This window comes from Gekko japonicus, unplaced genomic scaffold (assembly GCF_001447785.1).
Source record: "Gekko japonicus isolate JY-2015 unplaced genomic scaffold, Gekko_japonicus_V1.1 scaffold1339, whole genome shotgun sequence".
Taxonomy (NCBI): domain Eukaryota; kingdom Metazoa; phylum Chordata; class Lepidosauria; order Squamata; family Gekkonidae; genus Gekko; species Gekko japonicus.
Window position 1 is genome coordinate 455,770 of NW_015161992.1, and position 11,133 is coordinate 466,902.

Genomic DNA, 11,133 nt, shown 5'->3' on the forward strand with positions numbered 1-11,133 from the left:
GCGCCGGTACAATCACACCGGGAGGCTTCCATAGGCGGCCCGTGACAAAGTGTTTGCTAGTACATGCGGTGTGCTAGTTTTTTTTTACTGCGTGGCTTTGGCGGCTTGCCACGGGAGTGCTACACCTCCCAGATGTTCCCGTGTGATTGCGCCCGGATACTCCACGGGACTTCCGTGCCTTCAGCAGGGCAACTGCTCCGTGTGACCGGGGCCAGAATTTGCCAGTTTGCAGTTTTCGTGTGAGCAGGTCTGCAAATGGCTCTGTAAATCCTCACAAGTTGATGACTGCCTGGACAGTTTTAAATTGCTTGATATTTTGTTGCCCCCACCCCCTCTGCTAAGCATTCTGGCTTGACTCAACCTCAGTATTAGGCAAGGCATTTGAAAATGTGCATTCACTTCATTAATTAAAGTGTGAAGTATAAGAATGGGGGGCATTTCCCCCCTGACCTAGGAGCTGGCGCTCCAGTGCCATGGCCTCCAAACTACTTCCAGTGGGATAAATTAATGACTGCTTTAAAAAAAAGGAGAGAGCTTTCTTAATGGTGACTAAAGGCAAGCAAACAGAAGCTTAAAAAATCATTGACCCCCAAGAAGGTCCACCTGCTACTGGTGTTATGTGCACCACAGTAGTGATTTTCAGACATTACTTCTGCAGGCACCAGGAGCCTGGCAACTATGTATCAGGAGCACGTACCATGATCCTCTGGATATTCACGGTTACCACATTACATAGCATGTAACTGCATCCTCATACGTGCAAACAAAAATCCTGAAAAATCCAATGGTCAGCTTGCATTCACCAAAGTTGCTCACGCATGCAAAATACATGTGCTACCCATTCAGACAAACATGACAACGTAGGGTAACGCACAGTTAGTGCACTCCTAGTATGCAGGATTATAATGCCAGATGTAATGGTGTCTCAGCATTTTATTCCTTCAGATTGGGTGACTCTTAAATGAGCAAGTCCAATGTCACCTTTAAGACTAACAAAGTTTTATTAAAGTTGTTCTTAAAGGTGCCAGTGTACTCAAACTTTGTTCTGCTGCTTCAGACCAACACGGCTACCCACCTGAATCTATTTTAAATGAATGTGCATTGCTTCCTTGGGGGGGGGGATCCTCGATTTGAGGTGAGAGCTTTATCTGTGGGAACCCATTCACAAGTGCAGTTTCATCTGAGAAGTGACAGCATGCATAAATATGCTCCATATGAAAAGTGTTTGGGTAGTTATTGGAGCGGGCCTTAACATGTACATACATTCTGCAGACACTCCGTTGGTTACCAATCAGTTATGGGGTTCAAAGTACTGGTTATAACCCACAAACTCCTTAATGACCTTGGAACCGCATATCTGCAGGACCACCTTCCCCATTATGCTCTACCACAACAGCTTCACTCACCTGAGCAAAGCCATCTACAGGTGCCGCTCCGTTAACCCATTCACATACATTCTCAGTGGTGGCTCCCACCATGTGAAACGCCCTGCCTGAAGTGGTCAGAAAGGCTCCCATACACCTGTTGTTCCACAGAATGTGCAAATGGTCAGGAGGATATTTTTATAAAGGGATTAGAATTTAGTAGAACAGAACAGTCCAGGAAGGCACTTTTATAATGGAATAGGATTGCAGTCCATTGTAATGATGAAGGCATGTATCACCTGCTTTTACTGTGTTGTCTTCTACACCACTGTAATTCCACTTTTGGCATTAGTATAACTTGCCTAATTCTGTAATCCTAGCCCTATTGCACTGAGCACTGGTTCTGTCAAAGTGTCTAATTGAATTGTTTTATATTCTGTAAACTGCTGCAAATCCCTGTGAGACACCTGAAAACAAATTAATGTCTTGCAGCTAACTACCTAGTTAGTATTTGATCCCAGTTCAAAGCCCCAAGCAAGAAGTCAAGGACTGTCTTTCCCGTCTGAACCTACCCATGCTGTAAGAACTTCCCCTGAGGCTCTGTTGTATATGTCCACACTATCAGAGATGCACTGCATGAGCTTGCATTGTGGGGTCTTTTTAGTGATGGCACAGAAAATCTGGGCACTGAAACTTCTCTCCAGGGATGCCCATCTCACCTCATTTGTGAAGGCCTGCAGAGCAAATTGAAATAGGGTTGCCAGTCTCCGGGTGGTGGATGGGGATCCCCTGGCATTACAACTGATTTCCAGGTGACAGATATCAGTTCACCTGGAGAAAACTGCCATTTTGGAATGTGGACTCTATGGCATCATACCCTATTGAAGTCCCTCCCCTCCCTAAACCCCACCCTCCTCAGGCTCCATCCCCAGAATCTCCAAGTATTCTGAAACACTGCTATTCCGAGGAATGGTGAGGTGGTAATCTTTCACTGGGAATTGTTCTGCTCTGTTGTCTCTGATTTTAAAGCTCCTGGCTCCCCCCCCCTTTCCTTTCTTACTGGATAAATCAATTTTGGCCCTGGTCATACGGGCTGGAAAACGTGGGGGGGAGGCGTGGCTATTTGCGGCGGCGCAATTAGATGCACGACAACGCGATTAGACGTGTCGGTGGCAACCCACGGTTCTGGTCCTCGGAATGTGCGCTGCAACAAAGACGGCCGGAGGGAAAAGCTGCGCCAGCGCGATCACACTGAGGGAGTCCGGAGGCAGCCCATGTCAAACTGTTTACTAGTACCTTGGAGGAGGTATTTTTTAATCGCACATTTTCAGTGGCATGCCACAGGTTGGCCACGGGGTCGCTCCACTTATCAGATGTTGTGGTGTGAACGCACCAAAAAAATCCGCCATTCCATCGTGGCTCTCCCGTGGCAAATTCGCCCTGTGAACGGGGCCTTTAATGGTTTTATCATAGCTTTGGTTTGAAAAAGGGTATAAAACAGGCTTTCACTAACAGTGGGGCATAGATATTAATAAACCACCCTTTATGTTACACAGCTACTAGGGCACATGGTGACCACTAGCAAAGTCATCACACTGTGGTCCCAATTTCTGGCTTTCCATCAAACAAGAATTTGGCATTTTAATTAAAAATTTCCATTAGGGAACCCAAGAGACCCAATGACCCATTTTCTTCTGGTCTGCTCCTATTTGACACTGACTCCACAAGTACATTTTCAAGCCCAGTGGCATCAAAAGTTGGTGTGTGTTTCCTTTGAATTTCTTACTTTTCTTTTATGCCCCCGGAGGGGATTTTTTTATTGCATTTTTATTAACACTACAAACTATAACAGAAAATAGGGAAGGGGACTACATATAAGGATAAAGAAAAAGTACCCACTACTGACTGAAAACCCAAGAGAGGAGGTAATCAAATCAGATTAAACATTCATTATCACTTAATCACGCTAGTCCCATTATGAACTAAGTGAAGTATAGTATTATCTTTTTACATTCTTAATTTTAACTGTTACAAGAGAGATCCCCAAGCATCTAGTTTTAGAAATTTCAAAAGCACAGTTCAGAGTCCTTCAGTCTTCATTTTCCCTTTCCCAGTCTCTTTCGCAGTTTGTAAGGACTTTTGGGGGCTGCTGCCCCTTTCTCTGATAGAGAATCTTCTCCGGAAGACCCCGAGTCCAGCTCGCCACTGGACCATCCCTTTTTTCCCTTCCTCCTCTGGCTCTCCCAGCAGGACGCTTAAAAATTCCCGTGCTTTCTGAACAGAGTCAATCTTTTCCTTTTTATCCTTAATTTTGAAGGTTACGCCCTCTGGAGTTAGCCATCTGTTTCCGATTGTATTTGTTTGGAGAAAAAGAATTAAATCTTTGTACTTCTTTCTCCTTTGTCTTATTTCAAATGGAATGTCTTTTAAAATTCTGATAGTGTTTTCTCCAACTTTCTTTCCTTCAGATTCTCTCCCTTAGTCTCTGGAATTCCCTGGAAGCAAAGAATCAGATTGGCTTTTTCCATTTGTAGCTGTAACAACTGATCTCCTGTGGAGATTTGCTTCTTTTCCAGTTTTTGTACTTTCTTCTTCACCCTTTGGGCTGTGGCGTCCACTTCTTTCACCTTCTCAGCTGTTTGATTCATCATTTTAAGAGTGTCATTCAACTGTATTTGCTGGGTGGTGATATATTGATTCATTGTTGACAGCTGCTCCCTGAGATTATTCATATGATGCAGCAGGGGGCGCATGGATTCCGCCAATGTCTTTGCCAGCTCGTTGGTTGCTTCTGGTCTTGGGCTCTCAGTTCCTTTAGCTTTTAACAGTTTCTCTTTCTCCATCCTCTTCCCTGCCATCTTTTTGGATTGTTTACTTTTGCAAATGTTTTAAAAGTCTCTTAATATGCGCTTAAATTCTCAGGCTCGCCTTGGTAAGTCTCTCTCAACAGTTATAACTGCTTTTTCTTCCGCTCCCCCCCTCCGATTCGCTTAAAAGTTTATTCGCATGGGAGGCGTCCCTCCCCGGCTCGCCTCACTTTCTGTTCCGCATGGATGGGGAGCTTTCTTTTTCACTTTAACCGATCGCTTTAGTTGAACTCACTTTCATAATTGGTCTGTAGACCTTGTTTTAGCTCCGTTTTCTTATGCTCGACCTCCTGCACTTGCCCCAGTCGGCGTCACTTAATTCCATTCGGTCTCACAGCATGAAGAACTGTTGGGATGGAGAAGCGCCTCAATTCCCCGGCATCGCGCCAGTGAAGAGGTGACCTCTCAAGAGTCCCATGGCCAGAGCCCCTTCAACCGGGTCCCTGGGGGGGTGACGATCTTGCGCACCCCCTCCTTCTGCTGGAGCGCAGCTTTACCCCCGGGAGGTCTGGGAGGTGAGTCTGCTAGCGCGCCACCATCAACCGGAAGTCTCCTTTGAATTTCTTACATTTACATACTGTTTATCATATAACATGCATCAGGCAGGTTGCTTCTTACAGCACCGTCCTGCAAATGTTCAAACGGGAAGTCTGATGGAGGTCAGTGGTCAGTCCCCCTCTTAATAAGGCCTGGTTCACACATGAGGGGGATGCAGACACCTGATGGCTGTAACGCTCGAGAGTGCAGAAGGAGAATTATAAACAGGAATGAGTCCTTAGGTTTTTTTAAAAAAATCCTTGCAAACAGAAAAACAGCACAGCAAGCCAAGAGAGGGTATAGAACTTTTTCCTGCCGTTGTAGCATTCTAGTTGTGTGGAAATTTTGCATATGAAAATTAACACTGAGACAAATCATGTTTGTGCCAAAATTTGCATATGCCTCACTGTATTTATTTTAGATATTTATACCCTGGTTTTTCTTCCCAGTGTCTTTGCAACATTGTTCTCCACCCTCCATCTTATCCTCACAAGAACCCTGTGAGGTAGGTGAGGCTGAGTGTCAGCAACTGGCCCAGGATCACCCAGCTAGCTTCCATGGCAGAGTGGCGGCTCACACCTGGCTCTCCCAGATCAACCACAACTCCACACTGGCTTTTGTGATCATCCTGTCTGTAAAAACCAGTGGAACTTTTCCATGCTTATCTTTGACAGGATCACGCCTAAGAGGGGCTGTTCCTGGGGGCACTCAAGGAAGCGATGGTCCACCCTCTCCTAAAAAAACCCCATCCTTGGATCCGGCTGAATTGGCAAACTACCGGCAGGTTTCCAATTTGCCCTATTTGAGCAAATTAATTGAGAGGGTGGTGGCGTTACAGTTGCAGGGCTTCTTGGATGACACTTCCACGCTAGACCCCTTCCAGTCCGGCTTCTGCCCAGGTCATGGGACGGAGACGGCACTTGTCGCCCCCACAGATGACCTTCGGAGGCATCTGGATCGGGGCGGGACGGCAGTGCTGTTGTTGTCGTACCTGATGGCGGCGTTCGACATGGTTGACCATCAGCTACTGACCCACCGCCTCAACAACATGGGGATTCAGGGGCTCGCCTTGCAATGGCTTGTCTCCTTTCTCCAAGGTCAGGGACAAAGGGTGGCGCTTGGGGAATCAGCTCTCCTGAAAGCACCCGCTGATCTGCAGAATGCCCCAAGGGGTGGTGCTCTCCCCGATATTATTTAACATCTATATGTGCCCCCCTTGCCCAGATTGTCCAGAGGCACGGGCTAGGGTGTCACCAATATGCGGTTGACACCCAGCTATATCTGTTGTTGGGCGGTCAGTCCAACTCTGCCCCAGAAGATCTGGACTGGGTGCTAAAAAACGTGGCTGGTTGGCTTAGACTGAGCCAATTGAAATTGAATCCAACGAAGACGGAAGTCCTGTGCCTGAGTCGAAGCGGATCAGGTGTGGGGATCCCACTATCAGCCATAGATGGGGCGCCATTGGTGCCAGCGTCGAGGGTTAGGAGTCTGGGACTGCTCCTGGATGGAGGCAGCTGGTTCCCTTCCTTGAACGCAATGATCTGGCTACAGTGATCCACTCTATGGTCACCTCAAGATTGGACTACTGCAATGCCCTTGTTGCAACTCTGGGAGCTGCAGCTGGTGCAAAATGCGGTGGCCGGGCTGTTGATGTGCTCTATGTGGGAGCACATCCAGCCTGTGCTAAAGGCACTGCACTGGCTGCCAACAGCATACCGGATTTGCTTCAAGGTGCTGGTTTTGACCTTTAAAGCCCTATATGGCCTGTGGCCTGCCTACCTAAAGGACCGCCTTTCCCTGCACATTCCCCAGAGAGCACTGAAGTTGAGGTCTCAAAATTGTCTGGCCCTCCCTGGACCAAAAGAAGCCAGACTGGTCTCTACCAGGGCCAGGGCCTTCTCAGTGGCAGCTCCACACTGGTGGAATGAGCTCCCGGGAGATATCAGGGCCTGCGAGACCTTTTACAGTTCCGCAGGGCCTGTAAAACGGAGCTCTTCCACCAGGCCTTTGATTAGGAGCTGCCACTAATAACAACTAAGGCCCTTTCTATTACCTCCAACAGCCTGTGATACGTTGAACTGGGGCTGTACTCTGCCATCATTGTATTATGGCCTAATGGGATGTTACCGCCATCAGCACTGCACTAGCACTTTCTGTATTTGTGATCTGTTTATCTCTATGATTTTTTATGACATTGTATTGTGTTTATACCTCTGTGTTTTAATGTATTTTAACTTTTTAATGTAAGCCGCCCTGAGCCTGCATTGGCAGGGAGGGTGGGATACAAATTGAATTTTAAAAATAAATAAATAAATACAGGCCTCATCTAGATACTGCAATAACATTTATGGGGCATGAAATAGACGGCTTTTAATTGACTCCATGCCTTAACAAGAGGGAAAGCTGTGGGGTATAAACAGATAGCAGTTGAAAACCAGCCTAGATAAATGTGAGGTAAAGCAAGTTTGGATGAAGATTGAATAGATAGACTCATGGTTCCTAAATTAACCACTCAAGAAAAAAAAAATCATAGGCGTTACTGTGCACTCCTCAGTGGAAACTTCTGCTCAGCACACAGCAGTGGTCAAAAATAAGCAAAACAAAAACATTAGGACAGTATTAGAAACCAGAGTGGGAAGAATAGGGTACATTTTTATACTGCAGCTGAAGCACTGCAAAGCAAGGACCCCGGTTACACGGCAAAGTTGCCGCGGGAGAGGCACGGAAGGTGGGCAAATTATCCGGGCGCGATAACACCCCAACATCTGGGAAGTGGAGCGCACCCGTGGCTTACCGCCGACAATGCACATTTAAAAACTAGTACCTCCAAGGTACCAGTAAATGTTTGCCATGGGCTGCCTCCAGACGCCCATGGTGTGATCGCGCCGGCGCGCAGCTTTTCCCTCCGGTCCCTCGTTTACCTGCTGGCGCCGAGGGAAGGACCCGTGCTGTGCCGCCAGCTCGTCTGATCATGTAATCGCGGATCAAACTGCGCCGGAGCAATTAGCCATGCCTTCCCCCGTGATATCCAGCCCAGGATTTGGTTTCAAGGAATTAAGTTTGGTTCCAGCTATGCTGGTGATGGGAAGTTCTGTTCAGTCATAGCTGTAGTCAGGGGTAGTTTCGTAGAAAAAGAGCTAGGGGAACTCGTTAGCATAACTCATTAGCATATGCCACACACCCTGACATCACCGGAAGTGTGTCATAAGGCCACACACCCCACCCCCAACGGTCCCAACCGCCGCCGGCCTTGTAGCTCCACTGCCGAGCCCCATGAGGGGCCCGGCGGTGGACCTGCAAGGCCGGCGGGAGTGCAAGGAAGCCCCGCAAAGGCCCTCCCTGGCCCCAGGCAGGCAGGGGTGGGGAGAGGCAGGGAGGAAGCAACTTACCCTCCCTCTTCTCCTGCCTCCTCCTGGCTGAATGAGGGCCGGAAGCGGGGCGGCCGGAAGCAGGGGGCGGGGCTTCGTCATGTGCGCCGCCCCCCGTACCTCACCCGGGGGAACTGCGATCCCCCACGTTCCCCCCCGAAATGACCACTGACTGTAGTTTTCAAGGCAACAGACATTCAGAGGCTGTTTGCCATTGCCTGCCTCTGCCTAGCAACCCCGGACTTCCTCGGTGGTCTCTCATCCAAGTGCTAAGCAGGGTTGACCCTGCTTAGTTCCTAAGATTACACAAGATCAGGCTAGCCTGGGCCATCAGTTCCCACCCCCAAATTAAATCTGAACTGGAGGTATTAAATGAGAAGTAATGAACTTCTATATTCAGAGGCAGTGAACCTCTGAATCCCAGTGATAGGAGGCAACATCAAGGGAAGACACTGGCCTCTGTGCTCCATTTGCCTGGCCCTCCAGGCACTTCCTCGGATTACTGTATGAAACAGGATGTGGGACTAGATGGACCACTGGTCTGATCCAGCAGGGCTTCTTAAATTTTCACATCCTGAAATGAAAAAATTGTTCCAAGATCATAATGTGTGTTTTATTTAGTTGATAAACTGGATTGAAACCACGAAGTGCTCAAAGGCATGACAGTGGGCCATGTGGGGATGCTGCCTGTTGGGCTGAATGTATGAAGAAGCCTTAGTCCAGGTGAGACCACCAGCCCACCAAGTTCAGTCCTGCCTGCTCTGATGGACAGAGGCTCTCCAGAGTCTCCAGCAGAGAAAAATCTTTCTCATCTTGGGCTATGCAGGATGCTCCTTTGGGTTGGAGATGCGGGGCAGAACTGGGACTTTCTGCACAGAGAACAGGGTTCAGGGTCAAAGTGATTTATAGCTGCCGCCCTGTTTAAATAGCATGCAAACACCACACCCAAACACACCCACTCCCAATGATAGGCTATTTACATAACACTACTCCCCCATTGGCCCCTCCAGAATCTTGGCAAGCTATTGTTCCGGAGCAACAAGCTCAGCCAGTTTCAGATACTAACTCAGGGATGACCCTTGCTCAGTACACAACAGAGGGACAAAATCCATAAACTACATTGCACTTTCAAAATTTTCTCTCTCACACACACACAACATTTCTCATTTTCATTTATCCCTTGCCACAACTTTGCAGCTTGTTCCCCTTCCTAGGCATGAGATGTAATTCATGCATGCCACCTGACAACAATTCACAGGTACAGTTTGCAGTTCCTGTGCTCAGATACATCAATGCTGGGCTAGAAGTAGCCACCCACTGTAACTTCCTCCCACCTCATGCAAGTGGCCAACCTCCTTCTCTCTGCTGGGAAATGGTGCTGTCTGCAACAGCTCGCATGAGTGGAGGTGGTACCAACAAAGCAAGTGAGACTGTCCAAAAAAGGTCCTTTGTTTCTCTCACCTGTCCCCTCACTTGCACCAATTTATTACTTTGTTGATGGTAGCCACTATGATGCTTCAGTTGCATTGTTTTTAAACTGTCTAATCCATCCTGTGTTTCCATGAGAACAGCAGACTAAGTAAATAACTGAAACCTGCTCCTGCTGGGAACCATTTGGTCTTTGATCCATCGATAAGGCTGCAGACACATGTGAACTAAAGAAAGAGAGAGATTCAAAGGAAATGTGCAACACCAAGGTCCTATCTTCAATGGAGGTCTGTTTTAATAATAATCATTTGCACTTGTATGGTATAATCCCAGTGTGGCGGAGTAGTTAGAGGGTAGGACTTGGACCTGGGAGATCTGGATTTTAATCCCTGCTCTAGCATAGAAGAAGAAGAAGAAGAAGAAGAAGAAGAAGAAGAAGAAGAAGAAGAAGAAGAAGAAGAAGAAGAAGAGATTGGATTTATACCCCGCCCTTCACTTGGAGTCTCAGAGCGGCTTACAAACTCCTTTCCCTTCCCCTCCCCACAACAGACACCCTGTGAGGTGGGTGGGGCTGAGAGAGCTCTGACACAAACTGCTCTTTTTCAAGGACAGCTGTGCCAGAGCTTGTGACTGACCCAAGGTCACATCAGCAGGTGCAAGTGGAAGAGTGGGGAATCAAACCTCAAACCCGGTCCGCACACTTAACCACTACACCAAACTGACCTTGGGCCAATCACACCCTCTTTCCACCTAAACTACCTTTCAGGGTTGTTGTGAAGGCAAAATGGACGAGAAATATTTTGTAAGCTAATTTGGGTGCCCATCAGGGAGAAAAACAGAATATAAGTTCTTAATAAATAAATAGTGCATTCAGTGTTCAAAGTGCCTCAAATCTATTATCCCTGCAACAAGCCCTGCAAGGTAGGCCAATGCAATCTCTCTATATAATAGTGCTGTTTTAAAGTGGCAACATTCCATGCGCTCCCATTGGCTGTAAAATGCTCTCCCACAGCCATTGGCTCATCAGCCGCTACTCAAGGGTACTCGTGTGTGTCATTGGCTGGGTGCTGGGTTGGCTGCTCTTCCCCGCAATGCAATCTCTCTATATAATAGTGCTGTTTTAAAGTGGCAACATTCCATGCGCTCCCATTGGCTGTAAAATGCTCTCCCACAGCCATTGGCTCATCAGCCGCTACTCAAGGGTACTCGTGTGTGTCATTGGCTGGGTGCTGGGTTGGCTGCTCTTCCCCGCCCCGCCCCCTTCAGCTACTCTGCCCTGTCAGAATTACTTGCAAACGGCTTTCTCTCTTGACGAAGATGCTTCTCCTGCTTTCCTCCTGTGTGGTAGTAACTTTTACCTCAGTGGCTGTTGGTAGGTGTAACGAAATGGCAGTTTTCTGGCTGCTTTCTGTAGTTGTTTGTTTAAAATGTTCCGCCATAAGGTTTAATTGAGCTGTAGTTCCAGAGAGGGGCCTGTCACTCACTGGGTTGAATGGGGCTTCCTCATCTGCAGGACTATCTGCAGGCAAATGGGGTTCAATGTGGCCAAGTGCAAGGTGATGCACATTG

General features: G+C 47.8%; 1 protein-coding gene across 1 annotated transcript in view; it reads left to right on the forward strand.

Annotated features, from left to right (window-relative positions):
- IL16 (interleukin 16) overlaps nt 1-11,133 on the forward strand; it is a 103,683-nt gene that overhangs the window by 372 nt on the left and 92,178 nt on the right. The gene's annotated exons all lie outside the window — the stretch shown is intronic.